This window comes from Podarcis cretensis (assembly GCF_951804945.1).
Source record: "Podarcis cretensis genome assembly, chromosome: 3".
In the NCBI taxonomy this organism is placed as follows: Eukaryota; Metazoa; Chordata; class Lepidosauria; order Squamata; family Lacertidae; genus Podarcis; species Podarcis cretensis.
In genome coordinates this window covers 61,651,716-61,677,674 of record NC_137172.1, presented here as the reverse complement: position 1 = coordinate 61,677,674, position 25,959 = coordinate 61,651,716, and the positions used below count along the sequence as shown (strand labels likewise).

The 25,959-nt window shown below is 41.6% G+C and overlaps 1 protein-coding gene across 3 annotated transcripts in view; it reads right to left on the bottom strand.

Annotated features, from left to right (window-relative positions):
• Positions 1–25,959, bottom strand: part of HIVEP2 (HIVEP zinc finger 2) — a 136,524-nt gene that overhangs the window by 36,272 nt on the left and 74,293 nt on the right. For all 3 annotated transcript variants that reach the window (XM_079970925.1, XM_079970924.1, XM_079970926.1), the window contains one exon: positions 6,070–6,165. The gene's annotated coding sequence lies outside the window, so the exon portion shown is untranslated. The remainder of the gene's footprint in view (positions 1–6,069; positions 6,166–25,959) is intronic.

Here is a 25,959-nt window from a genome sequence, read left to right as displayed (position 1 = left end):
TCATTATACCATTACCTCTTCAGCTTCTGACATCTCCTCCTACCAGTCGGTACCCTCTTCTCCCTCTGATCACTCATCACCGTCCCACTACCAGCCCCCCAGCTCTGAGCTTTCTTCTGTTGGGGGTTTGCTTGGGGGTTCCCCAGCTGATGCCTCCCACCACTCCTCTGCATCCAGCCAGTCCATGACAAACAATCATTCAACATAAACCAAAAGAGCCAGGACCCTTCTGATACATCAGTGGTGGCCAAACTTGGCCCTCCAGCTATTTTTGGACTACAACTCCCATCATCCCTAGCTAACAGGGCCAGTCGTCAGGGATGATGGGAAGTGTAGTCCCAAAACAGCTGGGGGGCCAAGTTTGGCCACCACTGTGATACATATTATTTAATACTTATTATTAAAGATGGAAAATAAAGCTGTGACGGGAACCATCACAACCAATCAAAACAAACAAGCCGGAACGAACCCACACTTTCCACACATATTGTTTAATTGCAATTTAAGCCTGTCAAGAAAACTGGAAGTGCACTGCTTGAAGCTGGAGAGACAATTGGAAAAATTATCCTGCAGCGGTAGGCAGAGATATAATGAAAGGAGGTGGGAGTGGACCGCCCAAAACACAGCTTGAATAAACAAATACCATTCAGGAGTGTTTTAAGACCAGTTCAGAAGAGAGACATATTTCTCTTCAGGTTTTCCATGGATTGACGTTTGTTCCAATTCAGCAGTAAAAGGTGGGTTTCCTCAAGGAAAACAGCAGGTCAAAAGAAAACACCTCTCAGCTTCATGATGAGAGATCAATACAAAATATTAGAACTCACAGGACAAATGAAACCGTGAATGGGCCCTAAATGGGAGAGTGGGGATCTTAAGCTCATTTACATGGAAATAAGTTCCGCTGAGATCAACAGGACATGCTTCCAAACTAATGTGGTTACAAACAGGGTGTCAGGCAATTTATACACACAGCAGAATCTTGGATTGCTCTATTTACTATTGTACGAGGAAAGAGGACTGAGTAAACATAGTACTCTTAATGGTTTAGTGTCAAGACAGAATTTCTCCTTCAGACTATCCTTGTCTGTCTGTATTTTACTTTCAAAACCAGAAGTCACAGTGCCAAAAGGATTTCAAGGACTGTCTCCAAATACAGAATATTAATGCCCTGCAAGCATTCAGAATGCTTCCTCACATTGAAAGCTGAAATATATGCAACAGAAACACAGATGACTTATTATTTCCCCCTAAAATTTGTTTAAACATTTTTTTATCACGGCCTCATCCTAAGAAACCCTGGGAAAATAAACCATTTGCAGCACAAGTCCCCAGCACTTCAAAGCTGAATGAAGAAAGGCTGACATCGTCAGATGTCTAAGCAGCAAACAGTAGTGCTCATAGGTTTGGGGAAAGGTATGGTTACAGACATATTTGGAATGTATATCCCAGGTCTGGGAAACCTATGGCCATCCAGGTGTTGCTGGGTTGAGTTAGTGGGAGTTGCAGCCACACAGCATCTGTAGGGCCACAGCTTCTCTACCCTCTTGCTCTCCATTCTGGAAAGCAGCAAATACTATAGACAGAAGACAAGCAAGATTTCTAGTCTATGAATCACTGGAGGATCACCAGAAAGATGCCTGTAAGCATTAGGCAAGGCTAGTCAACCAAAGCAGAAATGTATCTGCAGAGTGAGCTCCAGAACGTTCTGGATCACAGGCTGTTCTGACCTACTGAGTTATGCAAACCAGAATGATCAGATACCAAGAACTACAGTGGTACCTCGGGTTAAGTATTTAATGCGTTCCGGAGGTCCGTTCTTAACCTGAAACTGTTCTTAACCTGAAGCACCACTTTAGCTAATGGGGCCTCCTGCTGCTGCCGCCGGAGCACAATTTCTGTTCTCAACCTGAAGCAAAGTTCTTAACCCGAGGTAATATTTCTGGGTTAGCGGAGCCTGTAACCTGAAGTGTATGTAACCTGAAGCATATGTAACCTGAGGTACCACTGTAATACCAAGGCCTACATACTACCTTGATGGTGTCTGTGTGTCTATGGCTTCTTTGCACTGCAAGCTTCTTTGCACTGCAAGCAACATTGTTAAGGATTCTACCCACATGCCTGCATAGTCAACAGCTTCATCCCAAACAGATGTCAGGCACTTGTCTGCAAAGACACCACATTCAAAATGCAGGTCTCGTGAGAATCAAGTGACATTTCCCCCCTTCCCCCATAAACTGTGTATGAGTCAACGTTCTCTAATACAAACCATTCCCTATATATACAAAAAATAACACAGCAGGGACAAGGGTTCTCCTCCAATCTGAAGTAGCATAAAAACTTTACCTCTGACAAATATATGAAATGACTTAGTTTACTTGCCTGAAATGAAAACTAGAATCTGTTTTAGGTTGGGGGGTTGGGAGGACAATCACTACCACTATCTCAATAATAGAAGATCTTTTGCTCACAGGTTCAAGGCAGCAGGAGGTTTGCCTGCACTCTCTGAACCTACTAAAGGAAATGAGCTTCTCTTCTTCACATGCAGCACTGAAATTAGGCCAAGGCCTTTGAAGACACTCATTTTCCCCTCTCTGCCTGCCCACTGAAAAAAATGTTACATAGATCTATAAACTACCCTGCAAATTGCTCTATAGATCTATAAACTACCCCACAAACATTAAACATTTGCTTTCCATAGCAGCAGCACCGGCGTAACCTAAATTAAGACCACCAATAATGTGCACCTACAAATCCAACCACATGCATGTCTCTTATATTGGGAATAGATAGATAGATGATAGATAGATAGATAGATGATAGATGATAGATAGATAGATAGATAGATAGATGATAGATAGATAGATAGATAGATAGATAGATAGATAGATAGAGATAGATAGATAGATAGATGATAGATAGATAGATAGATATAGATAATAGATAGATAGACAGATAGATCAAGCACACTCATTATCACTGATAGTCTTCTAAAGATACAAAAGCTCTATCTACATGAGCCTCAATTCACAGAAGGACCATAAACTCCAATGCTAATGAAAGCTAAAAGCCCTATTTTAAAACACCACTTAAAAGGAACCGCTGAAACTCTTTAACGGGCTGCATCATAGGAAAGGACATGTTTTCCCTAAGGACCGCTTGTCCCAGTGCTGAAAGGTAGCCATTCATTCTGATGGCTTCCTATTTAAGTCCCTGCTGACCCCTCTCTCTGCGCTGTTTCAGTAAGTTAGAATTGGCTGGGACTGGACTACATTCCTCAACAGACAAACGAAAAGCGCTCCATGCCGTTGTTTACATTTTTAAATGGCAAGTGCTCACTCAGTGATATTGTGTGCATATGGCATGTGCATTCTCTTAGAACACGGAGCACTCTCTGAAGTTCTGGGAGAAGGAGAGAGATGCTGCCTCTTGTTATCTTTTTCAGACAATCGCTACAGAAGCACAGGACAGGATGTTATGCCTAGATAGGATGTTATCTTGCTTCCTCCCCAGGCACTCCATTCTTTCCCCTCAGCATGCTTGGTCCTGCCTCTTCCCCACTTGATGCCTAACAAAAACTATTTGGCCAGACTCCAAGATTTGCCGGGGGGGGGGGGGGAGCAGGCTGAGTATTGTATTAGACCATCTTAAGCAGTGAGAGTAAGAGAGGGAGAGAAAGTGCAAGCTTTGGGGCTTTACAAAGTACTTTGGCAAACATGTTTCTACTTAGGAGAAGAAAAACTTTCCATTGTGGTTGCTTTAGACTGTGGTCTACAGGTTTTATTCTCTAAGGTCTTGTAAGGTAACACACCCCACAAACTTTGGAAGCAATATTTTGATGTTTTTACTGGTTATCCACCAGAAGCGAACAGCACACTGGAGATAACTTTGGTCCCTTTCTGCAAAGAAGTGAGTGGAGTGAGATGCAAATGGGCGTGAATGTAGAGCCAGTTTCCCCCCAAATCACAGCAGTGTGTTAAAAATCAGTCTAGTGGATGCTGCATTTGTGCTGGAGAAATTCAGACACACACACAACATCCAGGGGGAAATAAAATATTTTCTTAAAGGCTTTAATGTTATTCTACATGATACAGTTCAAATAATTTTAAAGAAGTTTTTATATGTAGCTAACTTTTAAAAAATCATTTCTAGCAGCTGTAATTCTAATTCAAATGTTACACTGGCTACATTTTCTAAATGACCTTCGCTCAGCAGCATTCGATACCTTTGACCACAATATGCTTCTGGACTGACTGGTATGGGATTAGCAGGAATTGCTCTGCGATAGCTCCAGTCCTTCCTTGAGGGATGGTTCCAGGAAGTGATACTGGGAACTCCTGCTCAGTGCCTTAGCCATTGGCTGATGGTCACCTGCAAGGTTAATCATCCCTCGCCTTATTTAGCAGAGACTGTCCAAAGGTTTAGGGCATGGGTTGGCAAACTAAGGTCCGCAGGCTAGATCAGGCCCAATTGCCTTCTGGATCCGGCCTGCGGATGGTCTGGGAATCGCTGTGTGGATCGCCAGCGTGTATATTCTGTCCCTCTCCCTCCTACGGCACCAGCGCCACCTCCTCCCTCCCTCCTCCTGGCTTCTCCCCACCCTGCCTAGAGGAGGAAGGGGGCTGGGCTTTGTTGGTGCCCGCAGCAGCAGTGCTCGAGTGGTCGCCATTTTAAGCAGCCCTTCTCTGGACGTGCGCCACTCATCGTCCAGCCCCTGCCACTCTCAAGACACAGGTAAGCAGCCATCAGGGTTCGTGGTACTCTTGCATCATTCCCCCCCCTCAAAATATAGTCCGGCCCCCCCACAACGTCTGAGGGACAGTGGACTGGCCCCTGCTGAAAAAGTTTGCTGACCCCGGGTTTAGGGTGTGTTATGCATAATCAATATGCAGATGACATGCAACTCTATTTCTTCCTTTCACCTAATACCAAGGAAGATGCTGACGTTCTGTATCAGTAGCTGGCTGGATGAGGACTAACATATTAATGCTTAATCCAGAGATGACAGACACCCTCCAGATGTTACAGGCATACCAGATCATGCCGCACAACAACAAATACTATAATACAACAACAACAAATAAGAGCTGTCAATGCATACCTCACATTATATCATGTCAGTCCCCAGCAAAGGCTAAATGAATAGAAAAGTTTGCAAATAACCCGAAAACTAAGCAATGACAGCATCAATGGTACTTTAGATTATAGATGAGGCTAGCTGCCTTGAGCAATGCCTTTGCACCAGAAGGGTGCAATGCAATGCTTTAATATGTTTTATATATTTAAAAGTACTCTTTCATTTTCAGTACCTAATCTCTGAAGGTTTGACCTGAATGTTATCGTGTGTCTTTGGAAAGTTCTTCCTACAGAGGAGAAGAGGTCCTCTCATTTTCACAATGGATGAATCAGATATTACTAGCAGGATCAAGACACTTGCACTATAGTCTCTGCTTTGCCCCACCAAGTCTGGGTTAGATTCCACCAGTACTAAGCTGCTTCTAAAGACAACATTGCTTTTCGGAGCAGAAGGTGCGGTGCTTGGACTGCTTTCCAGACACTCCCCCTTTAAGGGAACCCTAGCAATATATTCTAATAAATCCATGCATAATAGGTCATATTGATCAACCTGTACACTTAAGTATAAAAGCAGTTAAGTAGGCAGTTGCTGTTACAACAACTTTCAGGGACCCTGCCTGCTCCCCGATAGCCAAACCATTCTGAGCATCATTCTCAACCTCATTCTCCTGGTGCCATGATATTCTACAAAGGTGTAACCTTTTAATTCGTCCCAATGATATGCTGCTATTGGTGCCCCCTGAACCCAGCACCAGCGTAAGGCCAAGATACTGCATTAACAGCATTCAGAAGTGATGTGTTCTAGACAATAAGTTGTCTTAGTGTGACATGTACAAACAAAAACAGCAATTAGTGTATATACAGTCTCAGTCTTGCACATGAATGAGTGTACCAAAGAAATGCATAACTGAAACATTGACACATAAAAGCAATGCCCTCTCATCATAGCTATGTTAGCATGCTGGAAATAACATACGGAAACTGTTAGTTTCTTACCTCTCTGTTGATGTCAGAGATGAAAGTGAATAATGGTTCGACGACTACTTGGTTCATTAATCCAGTTTAGAAATGGCTCTCCAGGATATTCTGCACCTATTTAAAACAACAATAATAAAAAAGGTTCAGAGGAGGTTAAGCAATATCATCCATTTTTTATCACAGTCTAATGTACACAATAGGGACGCGGGTGGCGCTGTGGGTTAAACCACAGAGCCTAGGACTTGCCGATCAGAAGGTTGGCAGTTCGAATCCCCACAACGGGGTGAGCTCCCGTTGCTCGGTCCCTGCTCCTGCCAACCTAGCAGTTCAAAAGCACGTCAAAGTGCAAGTAGATAAATAGGTACCACTCTGGCGGGAAGGTAAACGGAGTTTCCATGTGCTGCTCTGGTTTACCAGAAGCGGCTTAGTCATGCGGGCCGCATGACCCGGAAGCTGTACGCCGGCTCCCTCGGCCAAAAAAGCGAGATGAGCACCGCAACCCCAGAGTCGGTCACGACTGGACCTAGTGGTCAGGGGTCCCTTTACCTTTACCTTAATGTACACAATACTGTTGAGGACTGTACAGAGTTTGCTTTAGAGTTCCTGAGTAAATTGTTTTTAAGTTGATAAATAGAAACCACCACTTCTTAAGCAAATTCCACTTCTTAGCTTACTTTCTGTACTCATGTACACTTATCTGAATACAAAATATACACAAATCAGGTCTGTTTGAAGGAGCACACGTGTAGACACAGATACTTCTCCCTTTATGAGGCAGGAGTAGGGGGGGAATTCCTTTTTTGGTTTTTATTTTAAATGGGGCGGGGAGAGCAATTTATATCTGTGTGCAGGTCAAAGCTGGCAGGCTCTTTTGGCTACACAATGCAATAAGTGTCCCTAAGTTAACAATACATATGCAAAACATGCTGCAGGAAAGGTACCAAAATGTGGTGTTAGCACCAGTAAAGGATGCAATCTCAGTCACCAGCCATGGTACCATGAGCCGCCACAAGACTGTGGCCTTTCCAAAGCAGTAACTGCACAATCAGCTATTATCAGTTGTCCAAGGACACTGGCTGTTTTAGAGTTATTTATAGAATGCTTTGGTAAAGGATTTTCTCTCTCCCCCCCCCTTTCTTTCCTTCCATTAAAAAAAGTGCAGTTGCTGAAAGAAACATACCCCTCACACACCCCTCAGAGACTAAGGGAGATGGCTACACATAAAACTAAATAAATAATTAAGTGACACATATCAAATAAACTTGTTCATTCCCCCGCCACCCACAAAGCATATAATTTTAACAATGTGCATGTGCAGATTTCAAATTGTGATATAAACATTTTCCCTAGGCTTGGGCTCTTACACCATTCTAACTATGGTTTTAATAACAATTTCTTTTTTAAAAAAATTAAAAAAAACTGTTGCCAACTGAAAAATGTGCTTTCGAAAATCTGGGATCCCTCATTTTGTATGCGTATCTCACAGTCATTTGTTCTTAAAATGGCTCCTTTTGCACTGCATTAATTGCCTTCCAAGAAGTTGTGGCAGCATCTTGCAAATTTACATTCCTGGTGCTTTAAGCTCACAAAAAACTCCAAATGCACTTTCAGGGCGGTTATTCCAAATTGTTTTGCAACAAATGGCACCTTCATGTTTTATGGATGTACCAGATATGCACTGAGGTTTTAATATCTATGAAATACTTCTAACCTTCTTTTCCACTCATATTTCTCATGCATGTTGAATTCAGTAAGTAGGTAATAATCAACAAAACAACACCAGATGAGCAAACTTGAACCCAGGGTATGCTGCCCAGGAGTCTAAAAGCTGCTTGCAATTTACATACAGTACTTCCAATTAATGTGCTTTTAAATTTCAGATAGAATTACCTTCTCTTTAGGAACAACACTTGCAAGAAATTTAGTGTCTTGGGTTAAAAATTTCATGTCAGCCCTCACCAAACTAATTGGCCACATCTCAGCTCAACTATCTGTCCTAGGAAATAGATTATGGGGAAGCGATGCAAGAGGGTAGAAAATAAGCATCTATTGCTGTTTCTAAATTAAGGCAATTTAATCTCCTCCCTCCATGCTTTCCATTAAATCTGAGAAAAAGAATGGTTTTTTTAGGTATATTGCTAAGTTAGAATCCTCAAAGGTAGGCAGGAACAAGATATATTGAATTCTGCTGTGCAGATGCAATGGAACAGAAAGAATCCTGTATTATACACACAGACTTAAGAAACCCACATTATATTTTAAGGAAACAAAGCTTCTAGACCTCATAAAGCTTGCTTATGTGATACATCCTCTAATGGTCCCTTTGAGCATCTCATTGTATTATTTGTTTACACATTCAGAGGTAGAATCTGAAAGCAGGTTCAGGAAGGAAAACGGACCCCAAACACACATTGACTGTTGATACATTTCTGGTACAATGACAGCGAAATAATGGAACGGTCAGATGGGTTTCAGAATTTACAGTGAGTTTCTTGGAAATGGCCAGAGATATTGAACAAAGGCGTGTTACAAACTTTGGGATTCCTAGTACAAATATAGAATTGTTACTAAATCAGGATAATAATTTCAGGTGCTGAAGTAAAAAAACAGAAGGGAATTTGGAAATATGCCAGCTGTTCCTTTAGAACAGAGGTAAGTCAGGAGTCTTTATCCCTCCACATGTTGCTGGACCACAACTCCCATCATCCCGACTACTGGCTATGGTGCTAGGGCTGCTGGGAGGGTAACAACATTCAGAGACCACAGGTTTGGCTGAAGCTCAAATTTTCAAAAGGTCTGGGTCTGGGTTTCCGGGGGCAAGAGGGAATTTTCTATTCTCTACCTCGGGTTTGCCAAAGCAGGGTACGGCTGTGCAAACTCTGAGCTTGAGTTTAAATAAATAAATAAATGGAACACTCTAACCCTTGCAGAATGAAAATTATGTGAGATGTGCAGGTGCTATTCAAATCAATTGTTTTGCGAGATATGAGCCTGCTCCTGCCTTTCAGTGTTTTTAGCCAATTCATAGCTATTGAAAAAAATTAAATGTGCATCAAGGAAGACCAACCAAGAGATAATGGAGAAGGAGCTTGTTGATTTTGAAGCTGTTTGGGGGGGGGGGGTCTTCCTGGATACATATACTTTTTTTTTCTGGAATCAATGAAGAAGAGGCTACATGTGCAATTTTAAAGGGACATCTTGCTTCATTCTGAAGCTGTTTTTTCCTTTTCATTGTCCCTGGTAGACAAGTGAGGATTATTATTATTTTTGTCAATTTGAAATCATTGTAGCTGTGACTGAACTGTGATGTGTCCTTCCAACGGCAAAACGTGGCAGAAAACTCATGTGCTTTCTATAACTCGGGTTTCATTTTATGCAAAAATGATACTGTTGTTTTCTTAGTATGTAATTTTTTTTTAGAAATTACCCTGTTAATGTGAATGTAAATAAACTCCATACTTAGTTGATCCATATTGCTGGGGATGGACCCTTATGGTTCAGAGAGTGTGGCCTACAAAAACCCCTGCATGAACTGATGGAAGACCTACACTGACGTAACAGGTTTACAACTCATGAAACTTGAGGTCACTGCCTGGTTTAGGGTTGGCACTGAAGAACAGGGCTCTTGTGAGAGGCAGAAATTAAACTAGTGAAGCGTTTTCTGACACAGAAATGTGATTCTGGAGAAAGTTTCAGCTGGTCACTTTGAGCTTAGGGCGAGCGTGTGGGCTCTTGGAGAGATCACAGCTGCTGTGCTCCTTCTTAAGCCCTCTTCCTGCTGCACTGCTGTGAGCTAAGTCATGACTGGACTTGCCATGTCATTCAAATCTAGGCTCACGGTTTGCCCCACCCCAGACAAAACCACGAGCTGCGACCAAGTTTTGTTCTTCGGTTTACGTTTTGTGGTTTGGCTGGAGCGAAACAAACCACAAGCCCCAGTTTGTACAGCAGGCTAAGCCAAACCATTGCTTAGCTCACAGCAGCACAGTCATAGGAGGAGCGGGGAAGAATTGCAACGATTGTGATCTCTTCTCCAGGAAGCCTTGCATTAAGGCTGAGCTGCGGTTTGGCTTAGTGTTAACATACTGTTATGGGCTACCCCAATCTCTGCTGAGAGTGCAAGATTCCAGGCCTCTAGGTACTTAACCAGGGTTTGTGTTTCCTTTGGATAAATGAGGCATAGCAGAGACTGTAGTGTCTTAAGCGATATGGTTTTATTTACACATATATGCACCTGAGCCTTGATGGAGGGAGTATGCAGCATTACACACCAAGACTGTCTCTTGTCGCTTCTTCCATAGCTTCAGCAAGCTTGAGTCCAGAGTAGAAGCCAGCCATGCCCCCTGGTCTCTGGGCACAACCTCTCCCAGCCAGTCTGCATGCAGTCCTGTCCTCCCTCCCTTCCTTCTTGTTCTTTTCAAAAACCTCCTGAAAAGGACACTTTCTTCCTGTGGGGACATTTTCCTGTCTCTGTCCATTACTCAGAGCCAAGGGAATGACAGTATTTGTATTTTCAATTGCTCTCAATGGCCCAGTTATCTGATCTGTTTCTTAATGGCACCTCTATTAGCTGATCTCCTGAAAAGGAATACAGGTATAGCCTTTATTTGTTTCTCACACTGTGCCTGGCATCTTCCCATAAAATATTAGCTAAATTATAACAATGACTAAATGAAGAATTTAGGGGGATCTGCCCCTCCAAACCCATAACAATACAAACTGCGTCACCATGTATGACCCCCAAATTATTTTGGGGGCCCTCCATCACCTCTGCAAAAGCGGATACAAAGCTGTATATGCAATGTTGTGTAAGTCTGTACACACTTCTGTCTCCCCATATAGCGTCCTGGAGCAGAAAATCCTGTTGTTGACACCCCTGCCTCCAGTTTCTTTGCCCCCACTCCCAGTGTTGATGAGATGGAAGTTAGGTGGACAGTCTGTCAGAAGACCTCTCATGTTTATGCAAACTGGCTGCCCGTACTGTACATGCATTTACATTTGCAGTAGTTCTGCTGCTTCCACATGAATACCTGCCACAAGCCACGGGAAAGACTGTGGGCCCATTGCTCTGCTTTCATCAAAAGAGTTAAATGCATAAAAGTATGTAGACAAGAGATCAGATTAGAAAAGGGATTCCCACCATCATGCAGAATGCAGATGTGGTTTTGAAGGAATAGTGTCGAAATGTAAAGGATAAAACAGGTCTGGAACCCATTTGCAACTGGAGGATTCTGAGTATTATTCCCCCTCTCTCCCTTCAGTGTTTGCTATCTGCAGCAAGAACAAACCGACAAATGCGTTACTAATCAGTAATGTAAACAGTGGTCTCTACAAGCATTTGGGCATATAAGAAAACATATGTTTTGGCTTCAGAACCCTTGCATTTTATCACTTCATTATGTAATTTTCTAAGAACATGTATTTTGTAACAGAGGCAAAGAAACAACAGCACCAGCACATAACTGGATTCCCCAGACTATTATTGGCTAGACTTAGTGCATGCTAGTCCCACCTCAGGAAGTTGTGGTGCAGGCAAAGGGTGGCATTACTAAAAATAAAAGGATAAAGGACTGGTAAGCACACGGTGGGTCTAAGGTCCCGAGTTCTAATTGGGCCCACTGTGATGAATATTCATATAACATTTATTTTTTTATTCATATGTCTGGGAGGCTTTGGAATTAAGGTAAAGTACTAGTGCAAAGAGAAAATGCCATAAAAAAGGACAGTGGGGGTTATTAAGACAGTCTCCTGTCTAGTTGTGTCACTAAATAATAATCTCCTATACAATTTCATTTTCTTTTTTTATGTTAAATTTGAGGGATTGTCAAATACACCTCATTGTTTTGCTTTGTTTTAAATAAATGAGGCCTATTTTATCCCAGTCTCAGATAAGGCAAATGTTGCTTTTTTAATTAAAAAAAGGTTAATTTTTGCTTTCTTTTGAGTCTCTTTGCTCCTTTTTCTGTAAAGCTAGTGTTAAAAATGTACGGTATATATTTTCTTTTTCTCTTGTTTGGAATAAGAAATAAAATTATTTTAAAAAATAAAAAAATGTTTTTATAAAACTACCTCAAGGCATTGAAATATGGCAAGCAATAAATTCTAAGTTCCATTATGTGAAAATTTAAAAAGTACTCCAAAACCTCCAATTACAATATAATCTTCGAATAGTTTTACAAGGTGGAACAAGTTGTGGGTGTGAACCACAGAAAGCCTGTATAAACACAAATCCAAACGATTGGGGTCTCATTGATTTTAGTGGCAGTTAAGTGTACTACATATCCTTTGGGTTACCCTCCTGTGGGAAGCCAGGGCCTGAGGGAATAGCCCTGAACACAGAGGCGGAAACGTTACCATGGTGACAGAGAAGCAAAATATTCCATGGCTCGAGAGAGGGGAGTCTCATGGGGATTTGTGGGAGAGAAAAGAAGGTGCAGGTTAGCATTAGTGGAGGCAGGCCAAGGTGGAATCCCAGAAAGATACCCTCAGTCACTTTCTGCCACAGTTCAAGCTCTTGGGCCTCACCTGTGAGGGTACCCACCCCCTGCTGTGTCATTACCTAGATGAGTAGATATCTGAGCATTCTCATCAATCAATGGCTTTTAAGAAATGAGTTTCAGTCCTGCAAACTAAGGATCAGAATGCTGCGAACACTCAAAAGTGGTGTCACAGTGCATAATGTGTCAGCTTTTGTTTTATACAATGGGAAGTTATTTCTCTCCCTAACACCCCTCCTTAAAAACAACAACAACAACAACAACACTTCAGATGGACCAAAATGAAGCAGCCAGATTACTGACTTGGGCTCACTTTTAGAACTCAAACAGCCACTGTTTTAAAGCAGCTGAATTGTCAAGACAGTTTGTTCCCAGGCCTAACTCAAGACGCTCACATTAGTGTTTAAAGCCCTAAAAAAATAGGTCCCAAATACCTGGAAGACTGCTTGCTTCCCTACAAGACTTCTCAGATGCCAAGATCAGCAGAGGGGGCCCTCAGATGTTTGGTGTGGTTGGGTGGGTGGCCTGGGAATTCTTCAAGGTTGTGGAATTCACTACCCACAAGGTGCGTCTGACGTCGTCATTTTATAGTTTCCACTATATCATGACACTTGAGAGATATGTTTCACTCTATTTCTGTGACTAATTTGCTTTAACTGTTTTTCATATTGAATGTTTAATTGTTGCAACCCACCCTGGGATCTGATGATGAAGGGTGAGAAATACATTAAAATAATAATAACAATAACATAATGGGAAGTTTATCACTTTACCAACCATGGAGATACTAATTAGGAGGGCCACAGAGATGCTTAAAAAAATATATGGTACCACCATGCCATTGTTCTCTTCCTCTCTCATAACATATAGTAATTATTGATCTGTGCAATGAGCTCACTGTGTACATTGCCCCGCCCTCACCAATGGCAGCCACTGATGTGAAAAGGGAAAATGTGTAACACTGATATCATGTCACAACTAAGTATTCTTATATTTTAACAACTAAGTATTCTTATATTTTACAATGGCATCCCTGTGTCAACTGTAACATGCAATTCTAGAGATACACCTCTTTTGTGTGCTGGTTCCTTCAGCTACTTGTAAATAACAGGGATGTGACCCAGGAATGCCAGCAGTAAAGAAAGAACTAGATGTAATGCTTCTGAATATGCCTTCTCAGGAGAAACTGGTCATTGTAGAAGACCAGGTGATTCCTGTTAAACCATGTTTATAAAACTGATTGGCATGGTATATTACATGATTGGACACTATCTATTTCACAGGAGGAGAACCTCAGGGCCTGTAGACTGGATGCGGCCCTTCAGACCTCACCACCTGGCCCTTGGACCACTCCGCTGGCCATGCCTCCTTTTCAGGACACATTCTTGCTTCCTATGCCACACCCACCAATACTCCTCAAGTACTTTTGTCTAGCTAGAATGTGTTCTTGGACTTTGACATGCCTCTTGGTTGCATGGATGGAGAAAGATGTATGTTTAGAAACCATGATTTTTGCTGAAGCATAGACACCTTCCTTGCTCCACCTACTTTTTGCCTCTGGCCCTGCCTACCACTAGCATGCAGCCCTGAGAAGACCATTCGGGAAGAAATGCAGCTTTTGGCCTGAAACAAGCTTCCCACCCCTGTGCAACTTCCACAAAGAATTTGCATCACCATTTACAAAATAACCCATCCGTCTGCAGAAAATAACAAATCAGTCATACTGCTTTCCATTCTATGTCAGAAAATCCATTACAGCTCAAAACAGGAACGCACTCTTTTCACTAAACAAGTTCGTTTTAACCTAAGGTAGCACCTTAACTATTCTGGATTTTATTTAGATCAACAGGCAGCACAATCATAGCACTACACTGTCAGGTTCAGCAATGCAAACAGCGGCCAGTTGCTCCTGTAAGGATAAGTGTAAAGCACCAGCAAAGCAGCACCAGTGGTGGTGCTGGGGCCAGTTTCAACCACCAGAGTGTCCCTGGGGCTAATACTTTGAACCATCCACTCCATCCTGTTTACTGCTTTGCTTCTGCAGTCTCTCCTGGCATCATACTGTGAGATCCTTGCTAATCACAGGGCTCAGTACAGAAGATGCTGCTTACATTCAATTGCCTGTACGTTCATCCATAATCTTTTATTGACGTATTTGTTTTGAAATAAAATAGCTCATTGAAAACAAACTTCTAAACAGCTGGTTCGAACTGCATTAAATGCAAATCTCCTACAAACTCCCTATAAATAAAACCATTTTTCTGTCTGTCCAGAAGACCATTTTTATGCTGCTCTTCCTAAAGCCAGTTCTTTTATTCTAGCCAGGGGCTAAATTAGAAAGTGCACATCCTCCTAACCACAAACTTCAGTGCAAATAGCAATTTAGACACCACCAGCTGGGATTCATGCCCTAGCTAGCCAGGCTTGATGTGCAAAAACAGCAGGATGGCTGGTGCTGTATCCACATGTAGAAAGGAAGGTGGAGCAACACCAAAGAGCAAAACACATAGGGGCAGAGGCAAAGCTTCAAACTCGTAGCCCCCAAATAATGATTTCCCCCCTACATGCAAATTGTTCATTCTGTTTGGATACAAAAAAAAGTATTCAGGAACACTGTAAATTGAAAACATACATAAAACAATCATTAAAGTGAATATAAAATGCTAAAGCAAATCAATGAATAATGTCTGGCCCCAGACAATGTTCCCCATGCAACTCAAAACGCCAATAAATAATCCTGTATCATCGTATGTGGAACAGGAAAAACATGTAATATGGTGACATCATAGGATGGGCAAAGTATTTCTGTAAATTGCAGGAGGAGAAAGAAGAACAATACAAAACAGCAGCTGCCACAAGACCTGGGCTAGAGTAAGGAGCAGTTGCCATCTCAACTCTGCAGTTCTTTCTGCCATTATGACACGATAGGAGTCAAGTCACTATGACAAGTAAAAGATAACACTTTGATGCCACAGATGTGGGTTAACATGCCATCTCTGCCACAGTGACCTCAGGCTCAAACTCATTTTTCCACACTGCTGAACAGGAATAACAACCTACCAGGGCTATTAAAGAGTAAAAACAATGAAAGGTGAGCACAATAAAGACCATTAAGTACTTTGCAAATTCAAAGCACTGCAAGAACTTGCCACCGAAAAACTTCCAGCTTGCCTTCTGACGACAGGGAAGCTAGAAATGTGCCATACAACTGAGAGACAAAATTGGAAATAAATATAGAGAGGCCTTCGGAGCTGTCAACAGGAAAAGCTGTGGAGCACCAGGTGCCTTAGATGTTCCTAACAACCACTTAGAATGGCAAAAAGTATCTCCCAGGAAAGGCACTCTGTGGGAGCCTGAGCCCACTGCAAAATAGCTGGCAGAAGCACTAGATCTCCACAGTCAGAACAAATGCTAACCTGCCCTGAGAAGCTGGCGATTAGCCAGGGATGGAGAGCACCAGCCAGAAAGAGAGATGCCCAGGAACAAGAGAAATCTGTCACCATGGAAAACCTGCAAATTCCTCCAAGCTGGCCTTCTCTCCCTACCCCCCGGATGTTTGCGTTGCTAGGCACAGAAATTGTTATCTGAAAATAAAATAGAGACTTTCTATCTTTGCATATCACTGCCTACCCTTTGTTCCCTATGCAGCTAAAATATGTTTGTATCAAACTTCTGAAAGCCATCTTATGTGCAGAATTCAGCCTGGGCACAATCAAAACACACTTGGTGCCAAATCCATCAGACAAGGCTCCTGTGTACAGACACATTACTGCACTGAGGTTTCATTAACAGATGGGAAACGAACCCTGTGACCCGTATTTTTGCAGAAGGGTGAATAGGCATGCCTGCCACACCTGGCCATTTAAGCCCAGGTAGTGGAGGAAGGATGACCATATTTTTTTTGGAATTTTTTTTGGAAACAACAGTATGCGAGTCACAAACAAATACATAAAAATCTAGAAGCAGCCTTCACTACTCTCTTTGCATAAAGATGCACTATTATTATCATTGTTGTTGTTTATTAAGTTTATATCCTGCCCTTTCTTCCTAAGGAGCCAAGGAGGTATGTATAAAGATTAGCTACCAGGTCACATTCTGGTTTTTCTGATTGACTTATAAACCCCCAGGTTTATATTGCGAACAGATTACCTAAAAGTCTGCTTCCCCATTCACAGAGCTGTTCACCCACTTAGGTAATTGCGGCAATCCTTTTAGTGTTGCAGGAAAGTGACCCAGAAGCAAGCGTTTCCATGGTGGTCCCTGAAGTCTGAATCTACAGAGTTCCCTCTGTGATTCACAAGGCACCATCAATCATCTGTTACAGGCTGCTCCTGAAAACTCCCCTCCCCCCACCCTCAAACCTTTCCCGGCCTCTAATGTTGGACTTTTCAAATGTCTTTATCTTCGTACTTCTGCCAAAGGTGGCTCACAACACAAACCTGAAAAAACCCCTCAAAGGATTTTTCAAAGTGGTATTGAAACATTTATCCCTATTTTCACATCTCAGGAGTAATTATCATGGAACCCAGCCACTCACTGCCTTTTGGCAATTTTTCACCTGCCATTTTTATCTTTCTCTGTACTTGTAGTCCTGAAATGAAAACCAAAGATGTGGATAATAGCTTTGCATTATATGAGACAGTCCAGCAGAGAAAGATAGGACAGACTCACAATATTGTTAGAAAAAATGTTTATAAAATAGGAATGGTGTGCTGTACAGTGGTACCTCGGGTTAAGTACTTAATTCCTTCCAGAGGTCCGTTCTTGACCTGAAACTGTTCTTAACCTGAGGTACCACTTTAGCTAATGGGGCCTCCCGCTGCTGCTGCTGCACCGCTGCCACACGATTTCTGTTCTCATCCTGAAGCAAAATTCTTAACCCAAGGTACTATCTCTGGGTTAGCGAAGTCTGTAACCTGAAGCGTCTGTAACCTGAAGCGTATGTAACCTGAGGTACCACTGTATCATTCACATTTCAGTTTTATTTTCATTTAACAAAAGAGGTGACATTAAGGCAAATGCCTCCATAGCTCTACATTATTCAATAGCAGTGCCTTTATTCCAGCGTATTACCAAATATCATCACTGGTCCCTAGCTGTTTTTCTGCAGAGGCCACCTATAATTTATGAGGTTATTCCCTATTGCATCTAAGCAGACAAAACAGCTTTAAGTCCAAGCCACTCTCTCCTATGGAAGTCATAAATCTCTTCTGCACAGTGGATACAATCCAACAATATGTGCCTGCCATGTTGTCATATGTGCATTTTTGCTTGTCAAGTCAGAAGCACACCAGCTGCTTTTACATTCCTTTGAGTTTAAAAAAGCAACTTGTAGTTTAGCAGAGAGCTGCTGGAGAAAAGGAAAGATGAACTTGTCTATTACTTGTCTATGAGTACACCTCTGTTGATTGGGGGCAGAGTTTAAAACTGAGGTGTACAGCATTAATTTAAGGTATACAGGGTGAAGCACAAAGTGTTAATATGTGTTGTGCATGTGAACACACACACACATTGAAATATAATTTCTAATAAAATCATAAATTTTTATTTAAAATGTTCATCCCATATTTCCTTCAACAATGAATACCAAAGTGTCTAGCAGCATATTTTTAGCTACACACATCATTAAAAGTAATAATGCAACAAGTAAAAGTAAGGGGTGAACAATATTAGGAAATATTGTCTTTTTGTTGTTATAAGCAACAATATGACGCTAAAATCTCAGCAACAGCTAAAAACCAAAGAACAATGAAACTAGTTCTTCATGCTTAAAGGCACTTTGGGCTTATATGCTTCAAGCCTATAACTAGAGGGACTTTTAAAATAGGTTTCTGATATGGCTTTTAAATTGGCTGTTCTAAGGGGAGGAGTAAATAATTCCCACATGGTATGATTTAGGAGTTCTTTGGATTTTGGACAACATGGCTAGGCTGTGTTTTACAAAGAATGCCATTGGTCCAAGTGCCAAAAAGTTATTTGGCTACGGATAATAGGACATTGTGGCATGTCTTGATTAATTATCCTTTTAGTTTATGCTCATTCTACTCACCAATTTAAACTTGTCATGTGTGGGTCTTTGTCCATACATGTCACCCTGGAGGAGGGAATGACTTCAGACTTTTGGTTTTTATCCAAGTTGGGATTGCCAAAACTTGGAACTTCTGAATCTTGGAAGTCCCAGTGCTTGAATTACAACATCTTGGCTAAGCAATCAGCTATAACGTCTGACTCTTAAAACTTTTGTGGCTAACGCTGAGGGTGGGAGGGAGTTTCAGGTAAAAAAATTTAAAGTTTTAAATGATCCTATTTTAAAGTATATCAGTATGATGGATATCTATGCAAGGTTGGAGCAATCAGGGCAGGGGAGTAGCTTTCTTTTCGTCCAGTAACCCAGGGATTGCTGCTGCCGTGAGGGCTGGAAGAAAGAGCAGCTCCTTGCTGCAAGCCCCATTTCCACCTGGCCTAAAGGGTGGGGCCCAGACTCACCTTGAACAGCTAAAGGGTTCCTGGGAGGCCAGAGGGACATTGTTGGAACAACTCTAGGGTTGGGGCAACTAGCTAAAATGTTTTACAGTTCTAATTTTGGTTCCTCTGTTTGGTTTCGTTGGGTTGGTGTTGGTTAAAAGTTTAGTTAAGTTAGACGGTTATTTAATTTGGGTATAACTGCAAGCTGTTTATTGTTGTTGTTATTGTTGTTGTTGGTTTCTATTGATTTATTCAAATATAGGATATTTTGTTTTTTAATGTTTGATGTTTTGTTTTGTTTTTATATACAGTGGTACCTCAGGTTAAGTACTTAATTCGTTCCGGAGGTCCGTACTTAGCCTGAAACTGTTCTTAACCTGAAGCACCACTTTAGCTAATGGGGCCTCTTGCTGCTGCTGCGCCGCCGGAGCACAATTTCTGTTCTCATCCTGAAGCAAAGTTCTTAACCTGAAGCACTATTTCTGGGTTAGCGGAGTCTGTAACCTGAAGCGTATGTAACCCGAGGTACCACTATATGTTGTAAGCCGCCCAGAGTGGCTGGGGAAACCCAGCAGATGGGTGGGATGTAAATTTTTAAAATATTGTTGTTGTTGTTGTTGTTGTTATATAAATTTTAAAAATGTTGTTGTTTATCCATTCAGATATGAAAAGGCAAATAAAAGTAGAATGCAGCTAAATTCTCCTCTATGTAGAATGAAATTTCTCCTGAGAAAGAGCACTTCCTTGAAATGCAGGAGGTCTTTTCTAAAGAAAAGAAATATACCTTGTGCCTTCAGTCTTAGGCTTTTGGGTCAGAAACATTTTCGTGGTGGTGCACGGTTTGAAGAGCTGCCAAACCACCCCTTCAACACAAGCATCACTGCTGCTTGCCTGCATGGGGTTGGGATGAGGCAGGTAGGGAGCGAGGTCGGGACTGATCAGGTACATTGCCTGTTTACCTACAAACCTCACCGACACCCAGCCCCAGTTCTTTCCAAGTTAGAAGCAGAAATACGGGCATTGGGAGGGCATCTCCACCCCACCATACATGGCAATGCAAAAAGCTAGTCTGAAACAAAGTAGCTGCCAGCTTGTAAGCTTTTGAAAGGCAAGCTCTGTGCTGCAGTGGCCAAACAAAACACCCATAGGGATTAGAAGACCCCTCTGTCACCTCATACATTCAGTAAGATAAATGCAAAGAACCCACTCCACTGAATATTCTCCAAAATTCTTCTGCACACTGAAAAAATGGCAGGAAAAAAATTTCACAGGAAGCAAAGACTTTTGCAAAAGTAGGTACAGCATTCAGCACAACAATAGCATTATGCACAATTTGTGGTTCAGAAAAAGTGGTGAACTGTTGTAACTAAAAGCGCAAAGTCCAGATCCTCTCAGCTGTGTCAGGGGAGGAGTGTGCTGATTCAGGAGAAGGCTAGTCTCATCCAGGTAGAACTAAACCGTGGTCTAGTGTTATTCTAAACAAAGACTATGTCTTCATGGATTAGAAACCAGTAACATTTTTACAAGTTCTATTACTATCATTTTTTTAAGGTTGAGCATGGATGGATTCTATTTCTTTTTATATCCTTTTCATCTTGTTTTTCTTTTATCTCCAGCACATAAACAGCACTGCGAAGAAACACGGTTTAAAAGTGACATTTTCTAAGCTGAACAAAATCATTTGGTTCTTGGCCCATGGGATGACTCAACAATGTATATCTTAATATTCAAACCTCATATGTTCATCAGCCTAAGCAGGATATTTATTAACTGAAGGTTTCAAATTGGAACATGCCATGACAAAGAGACATAGATACCAATCAGTAAATTCAGATTGTTAGTTTTAGCTCACTTCTCCAAACCATTAAGGTCATATTGAATCCTGATTCTATCTTCTGAGGTATTATTAGCTACCCATGTGATGGAAGCACAAACAAAAAAATGCATGCAGAAAACAAAACTGCCTACACAACTTTAGAGGGAAAGGTAAATTTAATGATAAGTCAAAAGGAATTGAATTAGAGAGCACCACAGGGAGAATGTGAGATGATCAACTGACATGATGACCCCTCTACATGCTGCTCCTGAGTACTTAATAGTGTAAAGTCATCCTTTCTTGAGAAGCCCTTGACTAAGCAATTGATTTCCCTTCTTGATTTGGGAGAGACCAGATTTATTTTCTGTGTAAATTGATTACAACACAGTCCTTTCATATGAACTACTTCATAAGAAAATAACTCTGACTCCTGCACGTCGTCACTGGCTGCGTTCTACCAATATGATTTTATAATTAGTCTGCTGCAAAAGCTCTGGACTATTGTTCTCTGAAATAATCAAAGGTGCTGCTGCGGCCTAAATTGACACACCACACCAAAGATGAGTATCAAAGGGGCGTGGCGGAAATCAGATGAGATGTGGACAAAGGAAGTCAAAGCTTGGACTAGAGGCAACTATTTCAGACTGACTTTAATCCTACAGAACTGTATGGAATGCAGGGCTATGTATTATGAGGGACACCTATGCAGACTCAAGTCCTGAGAATGTAGCTTCAGATAGCTGGAATGGGTTCATAACTGAAACAGAGCAGTGTAGGAAGGACCTACCACACTGCTACCTTCAATATGTCGCTGAAGCTATGTCAATCCGTGTCTGTTACACCTTAATTTATCAGGGAAAAGAAACTAAAAAGCTCGCAGCAGAAAAGGCTCATTAGCATGTGTGTGTGTGTGTGTGTGTGTGTGTGTGTGAAGTGTATTTATCTTTTAAATAAAACAACATTACATTTATATATTAAGTAACTGAGATCTGCTTATCTAGCAATTAAGCACGAAGCTTGCCAACTACTAACTAGGGAAGAATCAAAAAGTACAAAGTTATGAGCTATTGTTTAGGGATTGGTATGTTACAGATAATTATGTTTAATTAATACAGAATTCTGGGAAGATGACAAATATAGATTAACAAACCAATATTCATTTGATGGAGGAAGCCCTATTCCCACCCCACCTCCTACAGGAAGGAAGAACTTGACTGTGCCAAGATAAGGTTATTTGTTTTATGAGTCAATTATCCAACCTTTTTTGAACCCTACAGAAAGAGGAATGTACCCAACCACTCTATAGCATATAGGAGGGGTGTGTGCCTGCACTGAGTTTACTCCAAACTATGAAGCAAATTAGGGTGATTTGAGAAATGTTTCTGAATTGGACTATGCAGTTACAAAAGTGTATTGAGGTGGATTAGGAACTCCCTAACCTTTCACCCAGCTCTGTGGCCTTGGTTGTCCAAAAAAACCACAACAGTTTCTTCTGTGTCTTCAGAGAAATGAAGCCAATCTGACTTGGGAAACACCCACATCTTGAGAGGGGAAGGGGAGGAGAGCTTTCCTTTTTAACAGACAAGTCTAGCTTTAAATCACAGTGAATTATTGAATTATTTTTTGAAATCACTCCATTCACATTGATTTGAGCTGTATCTTTTCACATGAATCTATGTGTTTCCCTATACAACCCAATGGAAAGATCACAACTGGATCCCTAAAAACCCATCAGGGCATATGCCAGTTCCTACCAATAACCTTTGGGGGTAACAGAGTCTGAACTGGGAGGGTGATGTTTTCCCTTCCCCAGCCATTCTTGAAGTACAAGTCAATGGAGAAGTCTCTCGTTATGAAAAAAATTGTTGGAATCTTAATAAAAATCTTTTTTTTTAAAAAAAGAGAAGTCTCTCACTGAGAAAATGGGATGTATCCCCCAAAATCAGGGGGGGGGTGTATGCGAGCGCACGCAGAAGCCTACCCCACAACTAAGGACCCTTGGAGCAACCAGATCCCCAAATCTTCCTGGGAATTGTGCTCTCCTCAGCTCCATGGTTTTCTATTCTTCACATGAAAGAAGAGCAACATTTGCCCTTGTGGAGAAACCACTGCAAATTTCATTCTGAAAATGGGCAAGCTTCATTTCCTGAGAAGGTGCATCCCACCTCTAAACTACCCAATCCAAATTCTGGCATAATTTATTTTTTTAAAAATCCATGTTAAACAAACAAACAAACTGGAAAGGTACCCTGCACAAAATTCACTGGGTAAATGTGCCTATGATTACAGATGCCACTATTGAGGGACTGTGGCATCTGTAAATTCCATCTACTTCAGTGAAAAGGGGGGGGGGAGTTATAGCTGTTGTAGGTTTCACATTATAATGAATAGGAAGAAAACAGTACTGCTTCGTTTTTAACAAATCTAATGTGGTCCCAGATAACAAGTTGACATGAAAAGACACAGAATGGCTCAGAGCTGGCTGATTCCCCAAAACTACAGATATAAGTTGGATCTTGTGGCTGGTGTACACCCCTATTATATATCTATTTTCCCCTCACTTCTTCCATCTTTAGAAGGAATTTCTGAAGATGCTGAATGGAGGACCACTTCCAAGAGTCACCCTCCTCTCTGTCCTGCAGCACAGAATGTGCATCTGGCAAGAACTCCAAAGAGTCTTTTCATTGGTTGTGCCCAGACATTGGAACCCTACACTAAGGGAGGTTTTGGGTCAAGTGCACTATATCTCTGAATACCACTTGCTTAGAATCACAAGTGGGGAGGGTGCTGCTGCACTCATGTCCTGTTTGTGGGCTTCCCAGAAACATCTGGCTGGCCATTATGAGAACAGGATGCTAAGTTAGACCAGATGGGTGTTTGTTCTGATCCAGCAGGGCTCTTCTTAAGCTCTTACATCTTCCACCAATAGGTGTAACTTTCTAGTTAAACAGATACAAGAACTAGTGTTTGCTGGTGCTCCTATGTTTTGATCTATTTTATTTCATTATGTTTTTAACTGACTGTCATTTAAAGCGAATCTTTTGGCAGAATTTTTTTAATGGAAAGGCATATGCATACAGGCATATAATCAGGGGTTGCAAACCTATGCCAGCCAGACCAAGTTTTGTGGCTGCCACATATTTGCACTGCATCCAAGCACCTAGCACACAACCTATTATATTGGCTGGAATATAATGCTTCTGTTAAGCCTGATTTCAGGGGGTGGGGTGGCTCTGAGGAGAGGATCCTTTGGTTGCCAAGTAAGGCCATGGGTGCATGTTAGATTAAACAGCAGGAGGCTTGGAAGAAAACAAAAAACCTGGAAAGAAACAACTGATGGGAGTGGCACAATTATAATTAACACAGTCTGTATAGCCTACACAACATCAATCTGTCACCCAGAGATTACTTCAAGTGGAGGATTAGATCTTCTGTTTAGATCTTGGAAAGGCACTGGCCAAAGATATTCACAATGCTTCCTACGTGCCACAAAATGCCAACTTTCTCTAAGAACTAGTAAATATTGCATGAACACCTAATCCCATTTACACTAATTTTTTACTGAAGGCTTTGGAAGGATTTCTCACCTATATATGTTATTGCACACAGTAACATTCATTAGTATTGGTTGCCTTGATATGCCAAAGCCTCAGCTAATGTCCACGTTCCCTACTCAGAGCAAGCACTGCTGCATTTGAAAACAATTCTCCAGTTAGCTCTGCTTCTGTCATCATCCCTTCCTCTTCCTCTGTTTGTCTCCCCATCTGTCAAATTGCAAGTTCTGTGGGGCAGCAGTGTGTACACTGTTCTCATCCTGAGGTAAAGTTCTTAACCCGAGGTGCTACTTCCAGGTTAGCGGAGTTTGTAACCCGAAGTGTTTGTAACCCAAGGTGTTTGTAACCCGAGGTACCACTGTACAGTGGTACCTCAGGTTACGAACTTAAGTCCATTCTTAACCTGAAACCGTTCTTATCCTGAGGCGCGCTTTCACTAATGGGGCCTCCCACCGCCGCTGCGCAATTTCCGTTCTCATCCTGGGGCAAAGTTCTCAACCCGAGGTACTACTTCCGGGTTAGCGGAATTTGCAACCCAAAGTGTTTGTAACCCGAAGTCTTTGTAACCCGAGGTACCACTGTATTGGAATGTTGTGCTTTTTACATTTAAGATTTCCCTCCTCAGCTGGGCCAGTCCTAACACTAGAGAGAATGAGATAGGCACCTCAGGCAGCTGATTTCAGGTGTAATGAAGGTAGCAAATTGTTAAGTACTGTACTTAATTCATTATGTATTTTTACCACTGGGTAGGGAGAGAGGTTCATCTGTAAAAATGACTGCCTTTGGTACTCATCAGCTAGGACACAGTTCGCTTTAAAATGATTACTGGATTAAATTCCTTGCCATCCCTGAGCACTATGAACTTTGACGGGCGTGGGGGGTGGGCCTCGTTTCATGCTGCACCTCATGCAGCAAAGTGTCTTGGGCTAGCACTATGTCCTGCCATATGTCAACAGCTCAGGGAAATCCATGATCTGTTCTCATTGACTATAATTTGGAATGCCACACATTTTAACTGGGGCATGTGGCACGTTCTAACACTTTGATTTGGTATCACAAAAGGGCATCAATAATTTCCACACAAAGAAAATGTGTTACACCAGCTATTTTTGCAATGTGAGGGAGAGTCTTTTCCCATCTTACAGGTGAACATTTTCTCAAGGTAATTTATGCCATGTCCTAAAGAGGAACTCCTTTAAAGATGAAATTGGAAATTGTAGTATATGGCCTTGTTAAAAACAAAGAATATGGTACTAATTGGGCATCATGTCATTGGAAAGTATTTACCAACGATAGTAGGAATGATTTTAGAAAATTGACTTTTAAGTATTTATAAATGCAAAAGTCAATAGCTGCATTCTAGTTCTTCATGGGAAACAGCTATGTAGTTTTGAAGTTCTACAGAACCCCAATATTTGGAGTCAGAATGAGAGGGGTGGACTTGCATTTGGCCTTTCCTTTACCTCCATCCTATGAAAAGTAATTAATTATATTACATGGCACTTTTTACATCTACCCTTCTCTAAGAACAACCTGAAAATAGCTCTCTACATGAAGTTAAAATAGCTAAGGGGTA